General features: G+C 35.7%; 1 protein-coding gene across 2 annotated transcripts in view; it reads right to left on the bottom strand.

Moving 5' to 3' along the window:
* LOC112043940 (pyrokinin-1 receptor) overlaps positions 1–19,056 on the bottom strand; it is a 79,236-nt gene extending 60,180 nt beyond the window's left edge. For both annotated transcript variants that reach the window (XM_052883439.1, XM_052883441.1), the window contains exon 1: positions 18,783–19,056. The gene's annotated coding sequence lies outside the window, so the exon portion shown is untranslated. The remainder of the gene's footprint in view (positions 1–18,782) is intronic.
* Between the last annotated feature and the right edge of the window lie 3,545 nt (positions 19,057–22,601).

The raw sequence follows: 22,601 nt of genomic DNA, 5'->3' as shown, positions 1-22,601 counted from the left end.
CTAAAAATGCCTGTTTGACATGCAAAAAGGTTAACAACTTTTAGTTTACTAAAAGGTGAATTAGGTTTATTTGTAAGTAGTTCTAAGTTAATATTATCTTTGTAATATAAACTATCTTTAAGACAAAGATCATGAATATCCTAATAATATTTTAAACGCGAAAGTTTGTATGGATGTATGTTTGGATGTTTGTTACTCTTTAGCGCCGCAACTAACGAACCGATTTAGCTGTAATTTAAAATGAAGGTAGATAAAATCCTGGATTAACACATAGGGTACATTCCATTCCGGAAAAATCTATGGTTCCCGCTGTATTTGTGAAAATCTGAATTCCACGCGGACGAAGACGCAGGCGTCTGCTAGTTTGTCATAAAGATAATTGGCTCCGCTTTCTTTTGCACATAAGATAAGATGAGATAAAGATAAACTGTAAAATTAATATATAATACACTTTTAACCGTCGACATTGTCTGTGTGTGTGACATCGTAGGTTTAAGCAAATAGAAAGGTTATGATCGTTATTTATGGTATTAATAATTTATTCCGGTTGTTCCCCCTCTGGATTTATTATAAAGGCTAGGCATAAAGCGCTTTGAATTTTTTAGAAGAAACTTTTGACAATTGTCAAATAATTCAAAGCTGCTTTGTCAAGCCAAGGAAAGATAAACTTGCTTGTCAAACGTTGATGAAAAAGTCAAGTTTTGACAAGAATGTTTGTCAACCATGTCAATTGAACGTTTTCAATGCTCTTTAGCAAATGCGGTGGCTTGTTAAACGTATTTGTCCTAGGTACTTTAGCTTGGCAACTTCGTTCGTAACACTCCCGATGTATCGCGCGGGGCGGGGTGTGTGTAGCGATGAATGAAAAACCCACGACTGATGCACGCACGATTTCACACCCGCGCTGTCTTTCCCCCTGTCGTACGTGTCGGCCGTGGCTAGTTACCACCCTACCGACAAAGACGTACCGCCAAGCGATTTAGCGTTCCGGTATGATGTCGTGTAAAAACCGAAAGGGGTGTGGATTTTCATCCTCCTCCTAACAAGTTAGCCCGCTTCCATCTTAGATTGCATCATCACTTATCAACAGGTGAGATTGTAGTAAACTATAACGTAGACAATGATAAGTATTGTATACTGTAGCTATAAACTGACGAGTGTAAACGATTTATTGTTTCAAGTAATGCACCATCATTTAACATTGGTAAGGCTGTGTTCAATATGTATTTGATTTATATAAAAAGAAGTAATTTTGTTATCGCCGTTTTCCTACAGTAACAGCTCACACTTAGATTTATTTGAGACAGTAAAATATCTGTTTTTTCATTCACAAGAGCCGTGATAATCCCGTGGACATGACCTCTGCCGCCGACTCCGGAGGGTGTGGTTCTTAAAATACACATAACTGAAAAGTTTGAGGTGCATGCCCCTAAGCGTATTAGAACCTACGACCCTCGAATCGAAGACAGCGGGCATATCCACTGGGCTATCACGTCCTTATTTTAGCAAAATGGTATTATAGTCTGGCAAGTTCGCGGGCGACAGGGGAAAGACTGCGCGGGTGTGAAATCGTGCGTGCGGGGAAGTGACGTGCATCAGTCATGGGTTTTTCATTCATCGCTACACGCACCCCGGCTCGCGCGGAACATCAGGAGTGTTACGAACGAAGTTGCAAAGCTATAATTACGACAGTTCCATCTGATAAAGAATTTTTAAGATCTCATCTTGCCTGTAACCTATTCTGATCTAAAGATATCACTGAGCTTAACAAAGACCTGTAGCGTCAGGCAAGCATAACAATTTTTTACTAACACACTTATTAAATATAAAATTAAATTGTCAGATTTAATATTAAATTCATATTTAAAAACGAAGTTTTATTTCATGTAACGAAAGTAGAGTAATTATTATTGTATGCAATTCTGTTTGGTATAGAATTTCTGTACGTACTATGTATAATCTAGATATAATCGTCAGATATCCATAAAATTAAATGGAACCCAAATTAAATTAGTATGCTTTCTCCAATTATTATTATAAGCATAATTTTTTTTTTTTTATGTTCACTGTTATAATTAAGATTATACCATGTTGGAGTTTCAACTCCCTATTAATCGCATGTTATGTGACATTGTTTTTTTTTCTAGTACAAATGTTTGACTGGGCTATTTATCCTTTAAATCAGAGGTTCCCAATTTTTTTCTCATAGACCACTTTCTAATTTAACTGGTTCTTCTATTCCCCTGCTAATTTTCTATCTAAAACTCGAGAAAAAATGTGATTATTAGATTCACCTATGGAATTTTTTGTTGCAGCTAAATCAATACCACCACGAAATAACAGTTTAAAAAATAGTGAGAAATGATTACTTAGTTAACTAATTAATTCATTGTGCTATTAGTGAATGGCAAAAAGTTAAATTGTCCAGAGTAAAAAGTATTTCAGCATTTAATTATATAACTCACTTACAGCACAAGGAAAGAATCAATTCACAAATTATTTTATTTAGATAACTCCCCATTCTTCATGAAACCAGATACATTTTCGTGGACCCCCTGCTTACGAATTGTGAACCCCCATTTTTATGTCACGTCAACGTAGACCCCCGCCGAGTCTTCTGTAGACCCCTGGGGGTAAACCTAGAAAACTTTGGGAATTGATGCTATAGATAATCGTATAACACCGACCAATTTAGCTTGTCGCTTAAAATAATAATGAGGTTGAACTAGCGCCGATCCTATAACCTATTAAACTAAGCTAAATCTCTTCAATAGACATGTTAAAAAACAAGGCAGCGACATAAATATTGTAAACAAAGCCAATTGTAAAAGCTACACAATAACATCGTACAAACAAATAAAAAAAAACGTCGAATAGATAAAGTTGCTGCAGGAAGTCGATTGAAAATATCGAATACAGTAAAGCAATGTACATTGTACAGAGCACAAAACTAACTATAAAAGCTGGAGGATTGTAGGAAAGTATTTCCGTGAAAGAATTCAAGCCTCTGTATATCAGTTACAAGTTTTGTATACAAACTTATTTTTATTTGGGTTACAGAAATAGAACTAACGCGTTTCGGGTGAGTTATAGTTTATAGTTGCCTTTTAATGGAGCCATAGACATTATAAAGCATTAACTCATTACGAACTCTATAAATAAGTTCCCAGTTAGTTTAGCAGGGTGTGGTAAGTGATTTTTTGTAGTAAGTAGCAGTGGCGAAGTATGAAATTTAGATAAAGGTAAGCCGTCCCAAAGAAAAGGAGATTCATACAGCGTGAAACAAACTACGGCTTCTCATATCTAGATACAGTACAACAGTGAATATGCATGAATTTTTATAGGTAACCCGGTGGGAATCTCACCTTTTCCACTCAAGTCATTCTCCCCGCCTATTCCAAGTAACCCATAAAGAATTACACAACAATAAATGTGGACGCCTAAAACGCCACGAGCATACTGAAGCCGACCGCCTTATATCGCAAGTCGTTCCCGCCAACCGATCGCTACCCCTCTCTAACTCCCTACTCTTTACGGAAACAAGTCGCGCCACCTACCGTCGAAGCGAGCCAACACGAGATCGAGCGGCGTCATATCCGTCTCTGACTGCTATTTGATATTTCCCACAGTAATGTATCGTTAGGTAGTCTCCCAGAAGAATTGTAATCATAATATGTTGGTCTAAGTTTACCCATTTTCCCGTCTATACTAATATTACAAAGAATTAAAGTTTGGCATTGTAGGAATAATCTCTAAATCTACTGAACCGATTTTGGGCTATATTTTATCCCCATATTCTTATTGGTACAGAAACTACGCGGGTTAAGAGAGTTTAAAAGAGAGTAAAGGTCCACCAATGGGAAAACAAGGCTTAAATGATTTCGTATTGACAAGTCTGCGAACAGCGGCCATTTTAAACAAAGCTCAACTATTTTTTACGGTAGCTGCAGCAATATACGTAAGTATTAAGTTTTACGGGGTTTTTACGATCACCATTGTCAATTCCATAAATGCCTTTGCCGCTTTGGTTTAACCTATAAATAATTTTATCACGTGTTAACATTATTTTAAGAATGGCATAAAATTTTATACTTTGGATTTGAGTGAAAACTTTTAGTAGAATTTATTATCGTCATTATCACCCTATTTTAATCCTAATTTAATCTGTGGTATGGTACCACAGAGAAAGGTCACCTTCCTAACAGGAGAAGCGTTGTTCTAATGTTGGTTGGATATAGCATTTTATTTTATACTTAGTCTGCTTCATATCAAAACCGTAATACACTGACAATATTTTCCTATTGCTAACTATAAAACCAGCTTTGATCTTGTATAATATTGTAAATGAAGTTCAATAAATCGCGAGGAATATAATATCTCTCTTTGATTTAAGTTCTATTTCCAAATGCTTGTTTGCTATATTAAATGATGTTTGCATTCAGAACTGTTGACAAACAAAGTAAACTAGTCCTAAAGAGAGACGTCTCGCATTACGTTCTTACTGCAATCAAAATTAAACCATAACATCATAAAATTGAAAATTTTTAAAAATTTAATTATTAATTACACTCTCGATCAATATTCTCTTTCATTTGAGAAACACTCGAGTATATTTTCAGACATTCGGTTACTCCTCCCCACTTTTACATCCCACAACTTGTAAACGGCTCAACCGATTTTCATCAACCATGTGATAGGAGCCCTCTCACATAAGTCATAAGTTAATACAAATACGAAATAAAATGGGATTCAATATATTTTAAAACTCAAACTCTACAGTGGTGAAATAGGGCTTTAAAGTTACATTGATTTCCACGAAGTCACAGGTGTCCGCTAGTAGTTAATATATGTGTCACTTGAAAAATTTATGATCTAACTATTATGAACTAGAATTTATGAACTAATCCCGTTAACCCGCATTGGTGTAGGGTAATGGATCCCCTCTAGTTTTAAGAGAGAAGGCCAGGCCCTGTACGGGGTCTAAATAGGCTGATAATGATACAATAGATAGCAACATGACGTGCTCTATAAAGAGTTCGTTATATATGTAACAAAAAATTCATGCTACGAGTACTATAAAACCTAGTTTGGACTACTTTAGCATTTTAGTCGAGTAGCATACTTAAGCTACTTGCTACTGCCCAAAAATCGTCCGCACTAAACTGCTAAAGTAGTCCGAACCAGCCTTTAGACCGATGTGTACTTTACTAGAAAAGAAGTTAGTTATTTTTAAGGTGAAAAATATGTACAAGCTAATTTAAATACATTTCGTTTGTAGAGTGTCTCTGACGAGATTCTTACGCTATTCGCAGGGCAAACTTAAAGCCGAAATACGTTTAGTATTCCTCTGCCGTGTATGTTTCAACTATTCATAATGCATACGCTACTTCTGTTAATGGTGACCCTTTTGCCTAAACTTGGGTCGTATCCATGTACAAATGGATTTTGAAAAGTGCCTGCTTGAATAGCTTAATCTGCTGCGTACCCTACTGCTAAATATATACTTGTTTTTTTGAGTTTGATTTTTATGGGCAAAACCGTTTAATAAATCAATTTACGCAAAATGTAGTGTTAAGAAATGTAAAAAAAACTACTACGCAAGTTTTCCACTTACCATCGGATAGGCCATCTGCTTGCTCCATCAATTATTAGAATATATAAAAAAGAAAAAGTTTTAAAAGTTTACCTAATAATAATTTCATAATTTCAATCGACTTTTCGAAAAATCGAAAACTTTTCTTTTTTACCCGACAACCCGAAAAAAACATACAAACCTTCTTTGTTTATGTTTTTTTAGCGCGTATCTCGTATTATGTACTTATGTAACTATGTACCTACCTAATATTTTTTATTACCTCATATCTTCCAAACCGCTGATCGGATTTACATAATTAGGATATCGTTATATTCGTCTTGATAAGTGATAACCGAAGTGTTCTTAGATAGGTGAAGTTAAGAAAAATAACACGACGACTGTGCAATAGGCTCGAGGTGAAAAGATTTTTTTTTTCAGTTTTATGCAGTCGAGTTTTTTACGTTTTTGAATAGTATTTTTAACAATTTTTTTCGATTATTGTTCTCAATCTAGTCCAAGATCCGATAGCATTTTTACAATTGATTAAACAAAATATTTCTTTTCAATTATAATATTTTATGCAGTCAAATATTTTTAATTTTTAAACAGTATTTTTAACAATTTTTTTCGGTTATTATTTTCAATCTAGTCCAAGATCCGGGGAGCATTTTTATAATTGATTAAACTATAAAGTAAATTTCCCGTGAGTAATTTTTGAAAATTACTTGATAGCTCAGTGGATATGACATCTGCCACCGATTCCGGAGGGTGTGGGCTCGAATCGGGTCCGGGCATGCACCTCCAACTTTTCAGTTGTGTGCATTTTAAGAAATTAAATATCACGTGTCTCAAACGGTGAAGGAAAAACATCGTGAGGAAACCTGCATATCTGAGAAGTTTCTTAGTTCTCTGCGTGTGTGAAGTTTGCCAATCCGCATTGGGCCAGCGTGGTGGACTATTGCCCTAACCAATCTCATTCTGAGAGGAGACTCCAGCTCAGCAGTGAGCCGAATATGGGTTAATGATGATCATGAATCAATTGTAAAAATGCTCCTCGGATCCTGGACTAATACTTCTGTATAGAGTATAGAGAACATTTAAAATCTTAATATAAGTCGCGATATCTCGAACACCGATAGACGTACAAACTTGAAATTTGGCAGAGAGGTAGTTCGTAGGTAATAGACGTCCACTATAAACGGATTTTGCGAGAGGGCCGGATTAAGGAGGTCTAAGGACGAATGAAGTCGCGGGCGTCCGCTAGTAAGTAAATAAGTGTAAGTACTTGTTTAGTACAAAAGTAATTTGTGCATGAGAGCATCCTTTATAATTCTTTGCTCTGAATATTCTATTTTAAATTAGTCCATGACGATACGTTAACTGTGTTTAAATGACATTACTCTAATTAACATTCTACAGACATTTTAATTGCATTTTTATAGCACTATAAATATTTGTAACTATAAATATTTTGTAACACGCATTAGCCACAATATTTATTAATCAATAATGGCTGCGAATTTCATGATTTTTTAATTTGTTTACGTCCTAGATTAAAGAGTAGCTATCAAAGTTATGGGAAAATACAGAGAAATGAAATAAATGAAGAAAAGAAATATCTTTTTCATATTGTACAAAATGAGTTTCAAATCACTTTTTCTACAAAGAGGGAGGCCCTTAAGTGGGTTTTCAAACAAGCCGGTTTTGATAAAGTTGTAATAATAACTCCTCGTGAAGTTAAAATAACAGAATTGATCCAAAGTTTCTTTAAAGTTTAATCCTCAATAAACATTAAAAAAATATTTAATCGTAACTGGTAAGTGTTGGGAAGTCCATTAGTAGAGAATAGCTTTATGGTTCTGAATTATCACTCTAAGCCCGCCAACCCTCATAGGAGCATCGTGGTGGGACTAAGCTCCAATTTTGTAAGTAGGAGGGCCTAGCCCTCTAGTGGGTCGTTAGAATCTATACTAATATGATAAAGCTGAAGACTTTGTTTGTTTGAGTGAACGCGCTAATCTCAGAACCTATTGGTCTGATTTGAAAAATTATTTCAGTGACAGATAGCCCATTTATCAAGGAAGGCTATAGGCTATATATTATCCCCGTATTCCTACGGGAACGGGAACCACGCGGGTGAAACCGTGCGGTGTCAGCTAGTAGGCTATAACATTAAGACTGTATAGTACGCGAGATAATTTAACGTAAGTAAACGCGGGGTACAGAATGATGTGATATCATCAAATACCCATTTATTTATACTATCACTGTCGTGACGACTTTATACAAATACCTCCTTTTTAAAATAATATAAATAATGAATGTTAATAAACCCGTAAAATAAAACCCGTAGTCTAGAAACTAACATTTTGTATGCCTACCCGCATCTACAGGTATCCATTAAGCTGCTTATCCACTATGTTCGCTCATCAAATCCTCTCTAGACATGAAAGGGAATTTATATCTATGTATTGTATACATATTACAGCATATAGAACTCCGCAATAGCAATTCGACTATTAATCTACCTACAACTGTTGAAGCACCTAACGGCGTATTACCTACGCACCGAATATCACAAGACCCAGATATTCAGAAGCCTTTTAGCAGACTCAGAAATGATTACAAAAATAAGAAAACTAATGTCGAACAACTTGTCAGGACAACTTAATTAACAAATCATACTGTAACCAAAATAAGACCCTTAGAATGGCAGAGAATGACCTTGAGTGAAGTCACGCACTTGTGAACGTTGTGTGTAGGATTAAAGCATCCTTTGACTGTTAACAAACACTCCCCTCACTCTCCTCGCCTATCCCAAGTTACCCATAAAGAATTACACAACAAGAGATGTGGACTGCTCGAACGGATTAAAATAAGGTAAGGATTAAAATTTCAGTCAAGTCTAAGAGTAGGGGAGTCAAAGAGGGGATTTTCGCAGTTACTCGAGCGCGGAACATTCAAATAAGGGACTATACCTTGCACGTTGTTCAGTACCTCAACCAAGTATGAGCCTTTAATATTGGTGGGTACGTTTAGGGCAACCAAAAAAAAATAACACCAGAAATAATAAAAATCCATTTCGAAAATCTGACAATTTGAGCGTGAAAGAAATGGGAGGGTTCTAAAGTTACAAAATAAAACCCTTATTTTCTTACCCTTATTATTTAATAAAAATATTTCTGTTATCGAGCCACGAGCGCAGTTAATTTTTTACTTATTTTGAGTGAAATAATCTGCTGAATAATCGCTCATGATTTCTGATAATTTCAGTAAATTAAAGTAATAAAATAAAAATTGTCTTTAGAGTGTGTAGTTTTTTTCCCTGAAAGTAAAAAAAAATATGGTTGTACTTTATTCTTTCTATCATCTAATCTACCAAATCTAATCGATTCCAATGACGTTTTAGTAACTGCAAATTTAGCATCCCCTACTATAAAGTTCGAATTATGTACCTGATTAATGGGCCTGTAACCATGTGGCATTTTGATTCTCTTTCTACAAACGCTAACGCTTCGAAAATGTATGGGAATGACAGATCCGAGACCTGACGATAGCAAATGTCAATCCCATACATTTTCTAATTTTCGAAGCGTTTGCGATTTGCCATGTACGGTCAAGACTCAAACACAGCAGAGTATTTTATTTGGGGCTTAGACCCACCACACTGCTCCAATGCGAGTTAGTGGGCTATAATTGTAGGAAGATATTAATTACTCTTATTATTTTTTTTAATATGTACAGAACTATCGGTACACGAGTCCTTGGACTTGACTGGGACTTTCCTAGGCGAATGACGTCACTGGCGTGCACCTGATAGATGCGATAATGCACTGCCTACCCTGACCCTGAGGACTCCTTACAAAGCATTTATACGTATAGTGCTTACCCTGCTTAAAACCATATACACGCTAATGACGACTGGCGTACTTAATGGCGCAAATATTAGGAATATTGATGCTAATGTTGGAATCCATCTCACTTATTAGCTGACCTTGCTAGTAAAAAAAAGTGCGATTGCCTTCAAATCGCTTTAACCGAACATTAATTTTCAGACCCCAATAAAATTTATATGGGGGCTTATAATAAATAATGGCATAGAATGACGTAAAAGCGAATTACTAAAGGATTTTATACGAGTACATAATACTCGAACGTACATATTTTCGTAGGATAAAGTCAATTTACTATTTATGTCTATTATCGACTAGTAGACCTCCGTGGTTTCACCCACGTAGTTGCGATTCCAGTGTCAATATGGGATAATTCAGCTTTCCATTGGTAAAAGAATAAATAAATTAGCAATATATCTCACCTTACCATTTTGTAATATTAGTTTAGTTTTACAATATCAGTTCGATTAAAAATCTTAAAATACCTCTCTCTTTTAATCTTTAAATGCCAACTTGATTTGATTTCAATTAAATAAATAAAATTTAAATTTTATTTATTTAAGTGTATAAATATAATATGAGTATAAAAGTATATTACCTATTTTAAAATGCCAGAATAGATAAAGCGTGTGTTACTTGGATAGTCGGGATTATTTGAATTGCTAGTTAGTTCGGCTCCTATAGGTGGACTTGTCAACATCTTGAAGTTATGGGAAATACTCCCGAGCACCCTGTATATAAAATATATAATTTTAAACTTTACTAACTTGACACCAATAGCTGAATATATCATTGTCAAATATCGTAATTTACGTCTTTCCAACCATTTCTTGTTAAAATGGGACGTATGAAAAACATATATACGTATACATGTGCAAAGGCGGTCTTATATGTTTTAGCAATTTCTGCTAGACAACCTTTGGCTAAATGAATAATTAATGTATCATATTATGTGTTATGTACATATTCCACGTAAAAAAATGAGCTTATAATTGTTATTTAGACTTTCACGTCTATCACATTTTTAGAGAGAAAAACTCTCAATACAAACTTATATACATAAAGTTTTAAAATAAACTTTCTCAGCATATAAATGTTACTCGTTACGAAATACGTCTCACGATAATAATAATCGATCATTATAACGTACAAGCCCCCATTCGAACGAGAGTCCCTATAACGGACGTTAAAAAACCGTTCAAATATAGTATAAAATTAAATGAAGGTCTATTTCCAACGCCCAAAATTGAAAATGCAACACTGCTCAAAAAAAATCGTCGTGTTTTAAAAACGCTGTCGTATGAACTTTTTTTTCTGATTGTGTAAACGCCGTAGGCTCCTTATGGGACCTCAACGGCATCACCGGGGGGTTTGGGCGAGCGCAGAAGCATCGCCTGATGAGGCCAGAGTAGTTAGGCGGAACGACTCTCTAAGGGCGTCTCCTCTGAGACTCGGACCTCGGCTTAGAGGGCCGTTCGGGAAGGGTGTTTTGGCCTGAGTGTATCAGTCCGGGCGCCCCCGAGATCGTGAGTTAAAAAGCCCACGTCTAGGTGACGTCAGATATTGGGGACTTCGTCTTCGCCGGCGGTGTAGCTTGTGTTTGTGTTGCCTGGGAAGCATTGTCGTTTGTTATGTCATCGTCAGGATCGTAAAGGACGTTTTTTGGGCGTCTTGATCTACAATCAGCGTTACTATCGGGGGCTGTAGTGTGAACATATACTTGAGAATGCATCTGTTGTATTTGAACGCTTTTATAACGTCCGTTAAAAAAACTCTCGTGCGAATCGGGCCTAACAGAATTTTCCAATTATTTTTGTTCATACGGCTTGTAGCACCTACTTACAGGCACGTGTAGAGAGTTAGAGAATTTACACGTGTATACCGACTCGTAAATTCTTCGCTCGCTTTTAGAAAATATGTGTAATTATTATATTATCAACTAATTACCTAATTACTATTACTTTTTCGTATATTTTATTAAGTAGATAAAAATTTATATTTATCAATACTCATATTATAAAGAGGAAATATTTGATTGTTTGTTTATTTGAATTGAATAGGCTCCGAAACTACTGAAATGATTTTAAAAATTCTTTCACTGTTGGGAAGCTACACTATCCTTGGATGTTATAGGCTATATTTTAGCCCCGTATTTTTTTTATCAAGTTACAAGTTAGCTCTTGACTACAATCTCACCTGATGATAAGCGATGATGCAATCTAAGATGGAAGCGAGCTAATTTGTTAGCAACACACCCCTTTCGGTTTCTACACGACATCGTACCGGAATGCTAAATCGGTACGTCTTTGCCGGTAGGTTGCCGGTAAGCCGACCAGCCTGGACCAATTAAGAAAACCTCTATCGGCCTAGCCGAAGATTGAACCTAGGACCTTCGTTTTGTAAATACACCGCGCATACCACTGCGCCACGGAGGCCGTCATACGGGAACGGTAACTACGCGGGTGAAACTACGTGGCGTCTGCTAGTTTGTAAATGAGGAGGGAGGCTAGCTGGCCAATTCACTAACTTTGATGTATGTTAGTAGAAATATAGATATTGTTATTCTTAGGTCACGTGATTTCGTATTCACTATTTATTTAATGCTAAATATTTTCATATTGATACTATCGCGTTAACGTAAACGCGAATTTATATGGAATTGAAACAGTTGTGCAGTAGTGCCACTAGATTGCGCTGTTTCAATTCCTTAGAAATTCGCGTTTACGTTAACGCGATAGTAACAGTATCAAACTGCCACTAGGCCCTCAGATCAACGTTGAGGTTAAAGATTTAAATGTCATCCGGTGCCTACTCACAACCCTACATAGATATCATACAGTAGGTAGATGACATTACCTAGTTAACATTGTGGTTTTTGTTGACAATGGGCTTTATAGAATACGGAAAAAGCGGTTGTTGTTGATTTGATGTTCATTATACTCGGTATCTAACTTACTCAATGTTAGTGAATTGGCCAAGTAAAATAGACTGACAATAAAGTATTTTCAGTATTACATGAATTTAATTCTCTAACGTTAATTTGACACGTACATATTAGATTTACAAATACATAACACGAAAATATTTGTTAGCGTATGCTGAAAGAATTTTCAATAACGTTGTAAAATATTTTGCTGTGAGGCTTGGTCGTTATAAAATCGTTGTTTAGATGTATACAGTGCAGTAAAAGTTCATTATTCATACTTCCTCTATTTGCGGATTAAAAAATTGCGACCGAATCCCTATATTCTCGGCTAAAGATTTCGCTATACTCGTATGCGGATTTGCTTGCCGAAAATGTAGAAAAACCTGCAATTAGTCTTAAACTGATGATAAATCAATAATGTCAATTAATGGTCATGGTTTTTTTTATTTTGACAGCAAGATCGTATCCCCTATAATCTTCATATATAAATGCGATATCTCGAAAACCGCTAGACATACAATAATAAAATTTGGCGGTAGTTTATAGTTAGTAGGTATCCGCTAAGAACGGATTTTGCGATAGGGTCGGATTAAAGAGGTCTAAAGGCACTCGCAACTTTGTATGAAAGTTCTTCCTTTGTTTATGCTACAAGCTCGAACTTTGGCAGAAACGAAGTTTAAAGTTGGCAAACATCATTTACAAACCAATTGTGCGACAGGGTCAGATTAAAGAGGGGACGTCCCTGTATCTCCGAAAGTAGTTTGATTTTTTTACATTGCAGACACACACTATTACTTCTACAAAATTGGATCTTTTCAATATATTATAGAATTAAAAAAAATAGTCAAATACACAATTGAGAATCTGAAGCCTTAAAAACGCTACCTTCCCACCACCATGGTCAACACTTCATAATTAGCTACTGTACTAATAGTCTAGGGAGATGCATGGTTTTTTTTTTTTTTTTTATTCTTTACAAGTTAGCCCTTGACTACAATCTCACCTAATGGTAAGTGATGATGCAGTCTAAGATGGAAGCGGGCTAACTTGTTAGGAGGAGGATGAAAATCCACACCCCTTTCGGTTTCTACACGGCATCGTACCGGAACGCTAAATCGCTTGGCGGTACGTCTTTGCCGGTAGGGTGGTAACTAGCCACGGCCGAAGCCTCCCACCAGCCAGACCTGGACAAATTAAGAAAATCTCAATCTGCCCAGCCGGGGATCGAACCCAGGACCTCCGTCTTGTAAATCCACCGCGCATACCACTGCGCCACGGAGGCCGTCAAATGGGCTGACAAACTTTCATCAGTCTTTCTAAAATGAAGTAGGTCTGGCTATCACAGGCGCTTGGTCTACCTGGGATTATCAGTTTCCTGTTACAATCTTATATTTATTGAGATTCGACACATAATATGCGTGACGTAACATAATTAATAGCCAGGTAAATTAATTGATGATTAGGTAAACGAAGGATACACTTCCGTACCGAATGAGCTCTCACTGTTCTGATTAATTTTCTCGCAAAGCTTCATAAAGCTTTGAACTGCGCCCTTTCGTAAGTAAAACTCAGGTGTTATCCAGTACCATCTTTATAATTAAATCACCATCACAATATGTAATAAATCATTGTTTTATGAAAATTTTGTAATGTAATTGCTTGTACTTCAAGAAATTATGTTTAGTAACGCTGTAAATTTTTCTTTACAAAAAATAAATAAACACTTTACGTACGTTTGAAGTTTTTGACAGTATTATTGAATTGATGGTATTTCATTAAAGTTCTCGAAAGTTATTCCAAACAAAATGAGATAATGATTTCTTTTCCTTGAGTTTTCCCAATTTAAATAGTTATTCTGCTAAAACAAATCTAACAAATTATCTTGAAAATCTTTGTTACGTTCAAAATCGTTTTGGAGTTACAAATGATGTAACTAATCATTCTTTTTTTGTTAAATATAGATAGCTATAAACCTAGACCCTATATTCTCGTTCATATCAGCATTCTATAGCCACAAGTTTTTTTTTTACGGAAAGCTACGCCTGCGAGGAGCTTTTATGATAGGTATTTACCGGTTTCCATATTAGGGAGCCGTATTTAAATCCGATAGGTCTAGGGTTCTATGGAAACCCTTCCAGACCCCTCCCCCCACTCTATTCATCATAATCAACCCATTTTCGGCTCACTGGTGAGTCTCCTATCAGAATGAGAGGGGTTAGGCCAATAGTCCACCACACTGGCCCAAGGCGGATTGGCAGACTTCACACACGCAGAGAATTAAGAAAATTCTTTGGTATGCAGGTTTCCTCACGATGTTCACGATGACCGTGTTAATTAATTTCTTAAAATGCACACAACTGAAAAGTTGGAGGTGCATGCCCCGGACCGGATTCGAACCCACACGGAAACGGAAGCCGAGGTCACATCCACTGGGCTATCACGGCTGTCCCCCCCACTATTGGATGCACCATTTCATATTCTCCTTATCTAAAAAATTCAATGCGTAATGATATTTCCAGAAAACTAAAACAAAAGATAAAACGGACATATTATCTAACATGTATGTATCTAACTACATTATGTTTAATAGAGTAGGGACGTTCTTGGCCTGACCTTCTACCTTCAAACGATGGTAACCTCACAGTAATCATTCCAAGTATTTCTGTAAAAATGTTTTGGGCTCAGAGACAACTATTCCATTAAAAATAGTTTCAATGTCCCGAATCACTAGTTTTATAGTCTTATCAATAAAACTACTGGCACGGTAATAGTAAATAAAAGATTAATACTGTAATTAAGTACCACCAACTGACCTAATTTTAAGTATTCTAGTCTGTCTCAACAGGAACGATATTTTCAATAGCATACTTCATTTATATATATATCATACACTCAAAGAGGCGTAGATAAGGGGGAAGATAGGGTCAGCTAACCCCCTCCCCCTAGAAATATAAAAATGAAGCAACCAACGATCTTAGGCCATTCAATTGACTTAATTTGCAATATCAATCGGCGAAGAGGTACCTATAGAGCTAGACTCGTGCTAATACCTCATCTATACCTCTGTAAAGCTGCACTGCACTTTATATTTTTCTTTTTCTCATCCTCGTATTATCTGTATGATAAATACAGTAATAAAATGGGTAATAAAATGTGTGTGTGGGTGTGTGGGTTTGTGTCTATTTTACTTTAAATCTAAAGGCATCCTACTCGTATGTAATCCAGCTCTCCCTTGTTGTTTCTATTTTTTAATATCATGTCACACAAAAGAACCTTTCTATAGACGTTAAAAGATAACAGTAGAGAGAGACATCTCGTATAGAGGTACCCACTGGCAGTAAATACTTCAAAATTATTTTACAAGCACCAATCTATCTCTGAGATTTACGTGATGTTAAGCTTTAATTAATGCCTTGAGGAATTTTCTACCAATTATCTTTTAGATCGCGGATAGTATTTCGAAATACCTTTAGTTCTTTTGTCGCATACTCTGAAGAAAGCTACTCGTACCAATATCCAATATAGACAGAAGGCAAACAATAATATTATGTAAATAAACACGCTTTATTCACTTCATCATATTTTTAGTAGGAGAGCCAGGGATGCTAAATTTGCAGCTACTCGAGCGTCATGGAGACCGATTACATTTGGTAGATTAAATTATTGGAAGAATAAATGGTTATTTACTTTTTTCGCTTTTAACGGTGGAAAAAGAAAACAGACTTTTAAAGCAATTCTTATTACTTTGGCTTACTGAAATTAATTTAGCGATTAATTTTATTATAAATTTAGTTATTTCCTTCTAAATAAATAAAAAATTAATCGCGCTCGTAACTCGAGAACTAAAATATAAGGGTTTTATTTTGTAACTTCGAAAGCGAAACCCTCAAATTCCATTACGTTACGTTCAAATTGTCAGATTTTCAAAATGTAATGTTTTTAGCTATCAACTCACCTACTTTATCTTAAACTGACGTGCTGGTCGAGTATTTCTGAAGTTAGTTTTTTTTTGGTTGCCCTAAACTTACCAAGCGCAAGCGGGTTCCACCATGGGCTGCATAATCGCTTACCATCAGGCGTGATTGCAGCTAAGCGCTTGCTTATACAAAACTAGCCGACGCCCGCGACTTCATAAGCGTGAAACTCGATGTAAACTTTCAACTACCCCTATCCTACCCCTACCCTCCCCATACCCTACCCCTAGCCTACCCCTAGCCTACCCCTAGCCCTACCCTACTTTTCTGGTTGATTTTTTACACCTTGTGTCCGAAAAACCCAAATATCTTACGGAACCCTATTTTTTCCAAAATAAAATTTAGCCTATGTTACTTGTGGATAATGTAGCTATCGAATGGTGAAAGAATTTTTAAAATCGGTCCAGTAGTTTTTGAGCCTATTCATTACAATCAAACAAACAAACAAACATACAAACAAAGTTTTCCACTTTATAATATTAGTATAGATAAAAAAAAAAAAAAAATTCTGATCTCTGATCGTCTGATCGCCAAACTTCAGTTTGAAGAGGGCACCTGATGATGATGATGAGAAAGGAACCAAGCGATATTTAAAAAACAGTTAAATGCCTGTTATAGACAGACATACTTACCCATGAAACAGTGTACGAGTATGCTCCTACCTTACATAGGTAGGTAGCCATATAAGCTTTCATCATTAGTCGTCCTAGCAGGAAACTTATTCATATTTTCTACAAGATACCATGAGGAATCGCATCTGTCGCCAGACCCTTAACTTCGTGACAAATCTTCGCTTGAGATTAAGGGTCTCATTAAGTTAGATCTTTAACGGTGATTTTCGAAGGGTTGCCGCAAAACTAATTGACTGGAAGAGACGACTTTCTTAGCATTCTATGGATTCGTGTAGGTCCATCATGAGAGAAAAACTCCGAGCAGAATCTGGACTTATAATCAACGAGTGTTAAGGATATATTTGACAGTTAACTAACACTTGACGGCCTCCGTGTCGCAATGGTATGCGCGGTGGATTTACAAGACGAAGGTCCTGGGTTCGATCCCCGGCTGGGCAGATTAAGATTTTCTTAATTTGTCCAGGTCTGGCTGGTGGGAGGCTTCGGCCGTGGCTAGTTACCACCCTACCGGCAAAGACGTACCGCCAAGCGATTTAGCGTTCTGGTACGATGATGTGTAGAAACCGAAAGTGGATTTTCATCCTCCTCCTAACAAGTTAGTCCGCTTCCATCTTAGACTGCATCATCACTTACCATCAGGTGAGATTGTAGTCAAGGCCTAACTTCTTCCTTTTTCCTTCTCCGCTCGTGTTTTCATTGCCTAGCCAAATTATCTAAGACCCTGCTAGAGCAGGTTTTCTAAATTTCAAGTCTCCTTTGTGGACACTAGATAGGTATGCGTTGGCCGATAGTAAGGATAAAGATGTTAAGCTTATAGAGAAGACTTCTAATATACCTAACAATAAATTTATTTTGTTTATTGTATACACAGATTATAGAATTAATAGACAGATAAAGTGATGCAGGCATTCCAAATACAAATTCAAAACCTAATACATTCTCGAGTAAGTACGATATAATCAGCGTCGCATCAGTAATTTTCAATTTTATTCAAGAAAACTGGCGTCTTATGTTTTTAGACATTTTAAAAACTGTTCACAAAAACTGAAAAAAATAATATGGAGTATTTTTTATAGGTTAGTTCTTGATTATTAGTCTATTATGATATTAATTTACGTAATTGTTGGTAGATAACAACATTATGCGGATGCCAAGGAGACGCACGAGTGACGTTTATTTTTTTAAGAGTTTCACTGACTTCACTGCGCGGCTTGTGAAGACTCATTCTGTATCATTTTCTATTCTGTGATTGTATAACTTAATTGGTAAAACTTTTACAAGTGTTACGATTTTAAATTATAAGTTATATACATATATTATTTTAATATATATATATATATTAGGTAATGGTACCTATAGAAAATGCAATGACGTCCTGTACTCTATCACCATACCATAAGTAATCAGTCACTCGATTTGATACCTAATGGTAACCATATGTACCTTTTTTTTAACCATATATACCTACCTACCCACAGAATTAAAAAAATACTTAAGCGCTTCCATTATCATAATACCTAACTACCCGTCAATCTTAATATTTATGAGAAAGATCAAAATAATAAAACAATTAATATTGAACAAAGAAACATGTCATTAATGTCTTAACTGTTTTAAAATTTCATTATATGTATAAAAGCATTAAACGAATAAAAACTGTACACTTTTGCATACATTAGCATACAATTTCACGTTCACACCAATTACGAATATAATGTGTACCAAAAAATTTTAAACAGGTTAATAAATAATTAATTACCTTAAATAACCATGCCAACTTACCTTGAAGTTTAATTTATATTAATGCAACGATCACCGAATTTTGAGTTCAATTTTTTTTTATTTAAACAAACTACAAAATGTTTTATCATCACGCACTCAAGTTATTATTTATTAACTTAAATACCAATTTTAATTAAGTTATTAAGTAATTTTCGTATTAACTTGTACGTAAGTTAAAAGCCGGCCGGGTTGTAAGTTGCCGATACGTCATTTCAACAGCAAGGCACCGCGCGACTAAAATCGCTGCGGGTAACTCCGCCGTACGCTGCCGAGTTCAATGTCGACTCTGGCGGATACTTCAGGATATTTTCAATAGGAAAATTACAAGAAGTTACGAGCACCCTTAACGCTTACGTAAACTATTATACTTTCTCTCTACTTAGTATTTAGATATTTTGTTTCAAAATTACGTATTATCTTTTAGATGAAAAATTAAGAAATAACTGTAATTTTACTACCGCGACTAAGATCGGTGCGGGTAAATCCGGCGTATGTCGAGTTTAATATGGACTCTGCTGAATACTTTAGGATATTTTCAATGCTATAATTACAAGAAGTTACGGGCACCCTGATCGCTTACGTAACCTATTATACTTTCTCTTTACATAATTGTATATTATTTGACGGCTTCCGTGGCGCAGTGGTACGCGCGGTAAATTTACAAGACGGAGGTCCTGGGTTCGATCCCCGGCTGGGCCGATTGAGGTTTTCTTAATTGGTCCAGGTCTGGCTGGTGGGAGGCTTCGGCCGTGGCTAGTTACCACCCTACCGACAAAGACGTACCGCCAAGCGATTTAGCGTTCCGGTACGATGCCGTGTAGAAACCGAAAATGGATTTTCATCCTCCTCCCAACAAGTTAGCCCGCTTCCATCTTAGACTGCATCATCACTTACCATCAGGTGAGATTGTAATGACTAGGCTAACTTGTAAAGAATAAAAAAAAAAAAAAAAATTGTAAGTAACTTCAAACTTCAAACGTAGGAAGGTCGCTAGTCTCTCGGTTTTTTACAAAATATATTTTGAAAAAAGTGTGCATAGGAGCTATTTGAGCTTGTACCACCGTCACCTTTTTACCATGGCATTCAAGACTCCGGCAAGTTGACATCCCTAGAATTCGTACGATGCGTTGCCAGCGGTCTATGCGCATTTTGTATCTTTGCTTATAATTATAATTATATTTTATAGTTTCTTTTTTTCTACCTATATTTGTTTAAGTTTATGCAAGGTCTAACATATTTCTCAAAAAAATGGAGGTTTTCCGGAAATATTCAAGTAGAAATTATTCTGTAACCATCCAGATATTAATTCAAATTTCGTCTATTTTTTAATAACTTGAAAGCTATATGTGTATTTCAAATTTAAAAAAAAAACATTTTGAGATTGTTATCAATCTAATTCTATTGATGTATTAGTCGATGCAGTTTCCATCTTATGCTCATTGAAGTGCTCACCATTTTCAGATTTTATCTACTCACGTTACACTTCTGCGTTTGCGAAGTTACATATGTTTTTCAACTTAATTGTTCCAGTAGATTCGGAGAAAATTCGGAGACGGACATTTAAGTGATCTTGTAAGGGTTCACTTATTTTACGTACGTTCAGAACCCTAAAATTATTTTACCTGGTCGTTATTAATTCCGGGAGTAAGAAAATCAGTGATTTTTCACATTTCTGTGTAACTCTTCAAAATTCAAAATTCCACTTTGCCACCTCATATTATTGCCATCGTGTCGCCATATTGAAATAATGACACCTAAAATTAATATTAAGCAAATCACCAATTATACTCTCCCTCCCAAAACGTATTCCAAGTTCCAGCTAAAACTACTAACTAATAAATAGAAATGATTTTAAAATAAGCATACAAACAAAGAAGATCTAAGCTTTTTTTTTAAATGCTATCGGAATTATAGTAGGTCTATTTACATCTTTCTGTATTAAGCAAATAAATAAACATATTTACCATATTTAAGTAAAGTTTGTTTACAACACTCCGGCTTTGATATTTATCTAAACTCATCGCCTGAAGGACAATCGATACTCAAACCAACATACGAGAAACTTCCGTTCAATATTGTACGAGAATATTGTAGAGTAAGGATTCTTCGCTATTCCATAATAATAATAATAATTTGTGTTTCCGGTGTGTTACCAACAGAATCAATAGGAAATAGGCTTGTTTGCGAAAAAGTTATTTTAACTTATTTTTAGTAGAGAGACTAAAATTTGAGAGGTTCCATCCTGACCTAATGTTATATTTTTAGGGCTTATTCTTTTATTTTTTTTCTTAAATATTTTATCTAAGTAGGTATAAACCCGATTCAATATTTTATTTTTCCGAATGTTATTTTCTTTTTAGTTGAATTTCAGATACATTGAATTATGGAGTTTTAATGTTGACCATAGACCATAATATTTATCCTACAAACAATTACTATATTAACTACTAATAGCGGACGCCGCGCGATTACACCCGCGTGTTTCCCGTTCCTATAGGATTATGGGTATAAAATATAACCTATAGCTCTCGGGGACGGTGTAGCTTCACAACAGTTCATTCAAAACATACAAATAAACAATCAAATCTTTCCTCATTATAATATTAGTATAGGTATAAAGAGGAAATGTTTTTGAGGTTGTAGGGGGTAATCTCTCTATCTACAAAACCTATATTAATATTTCGTTTTATCGTGGAACGTGCCCTTAATAACTTTACGTGTTACAAAAGCCACAAGAAATTACGTGGGTCCAGCTGCAAGACCTCACTTAGGACCTACGACTTTTTCTGTTTGAACTTTAGAACCTAGAGCTCATTTATCTTTTTTATTGGACCGTCTGTCAGACAATGGCGGCACGAAGAAGCATTTGTATGAACATTACTGCGAATGCTATGTAGGTAAGTAGTATATCGTGTACACAGTAAATGTGACGTGGATTGTGCTGTGTGAATTGTTGAAACGGACTTTATAGCTTTATTATTCTGTATTTTAAGAAAAATAAAACAAATATCACCCTTATCCATACTAATATTATAAATATGAAAGTGTGTGTTTGTCTGTCGGTTTATTAAGAAGGACAAACGTCCTTCTTTCACGGAAAACGGAACGGACGAATTGACGTGATTTTTTAAGTGGAGATAGTTGAAAGGATGGAGGGTGACATGGGCTACTTTTTGTCTCTTTCTAACTTCCATAAAAGGGGGTGGAAGTTTGTATGGAGTATGCTGAAATTATAAAGACTATTTGTGACTAAAAAGGATAGTGGTAGGGTAGGGTAGGGATATGGAAGAAGTGCACATAAGTCAAAGCGAAGCTTGACCGGGTCCACTAATATTATTATAAAGGCGAAAGTTTGTGTGTTTTGTTTACTGTGACCCAATTTGGCTGAAATTTCGAATGGTAATAATAGGTACCATAGGTTTTCAAACTTTTTTTTCTCATTTTCAAAATTTAGCTGGTCCCGGTGAACCCCCTGCAGCTAGTTAATTTTTTACGATTTCCCAAATCTAGACAAAGTATTCAAAATTAGATCTCCTCTTAACTATGAAGAAAGAGAATGAGAATTGATAGTTTAATTGATTGAAGTAGATGTCCAAAAAGTAGAGTAGGTAGAGCCAATCAAAAAAGTGATTCTATCCCAATTTTACTTTTTACTACTCACAACACAAGGAACCAATCAATCTTATTTTATTAAGAAAACTCCTCGTTCAGTATGAAACCACTATCAAATTATTTTCGCAGACCCGAGAATTGTGAGCCCCCAATTTTTTGTCAAAGTACCCGCGCCCTTCGAGTCTTCCCTCCAAGCACCTGGACCAC

The sequence above is a fragment of the Bicyclus anynana genome, chromosome 9 (assembly GCF_947172395.1).
Source record: "Bicyclus anynana chromosome 9, ilBicAnyn1.1, whole genome shotgun sequence".
In the NCBI taxonomy this organism is placed as follows: Eukaryota; Metazoa; Arthropoda; class Insecta; order Lepidoptera; family Nymphalidae; genus Bicyclus; species Bicyclus anynana.
Note: the sequence above shows the minus strand (reverse complement) of the source record. Positions and strands in the feature narration are given on the sequence as shown.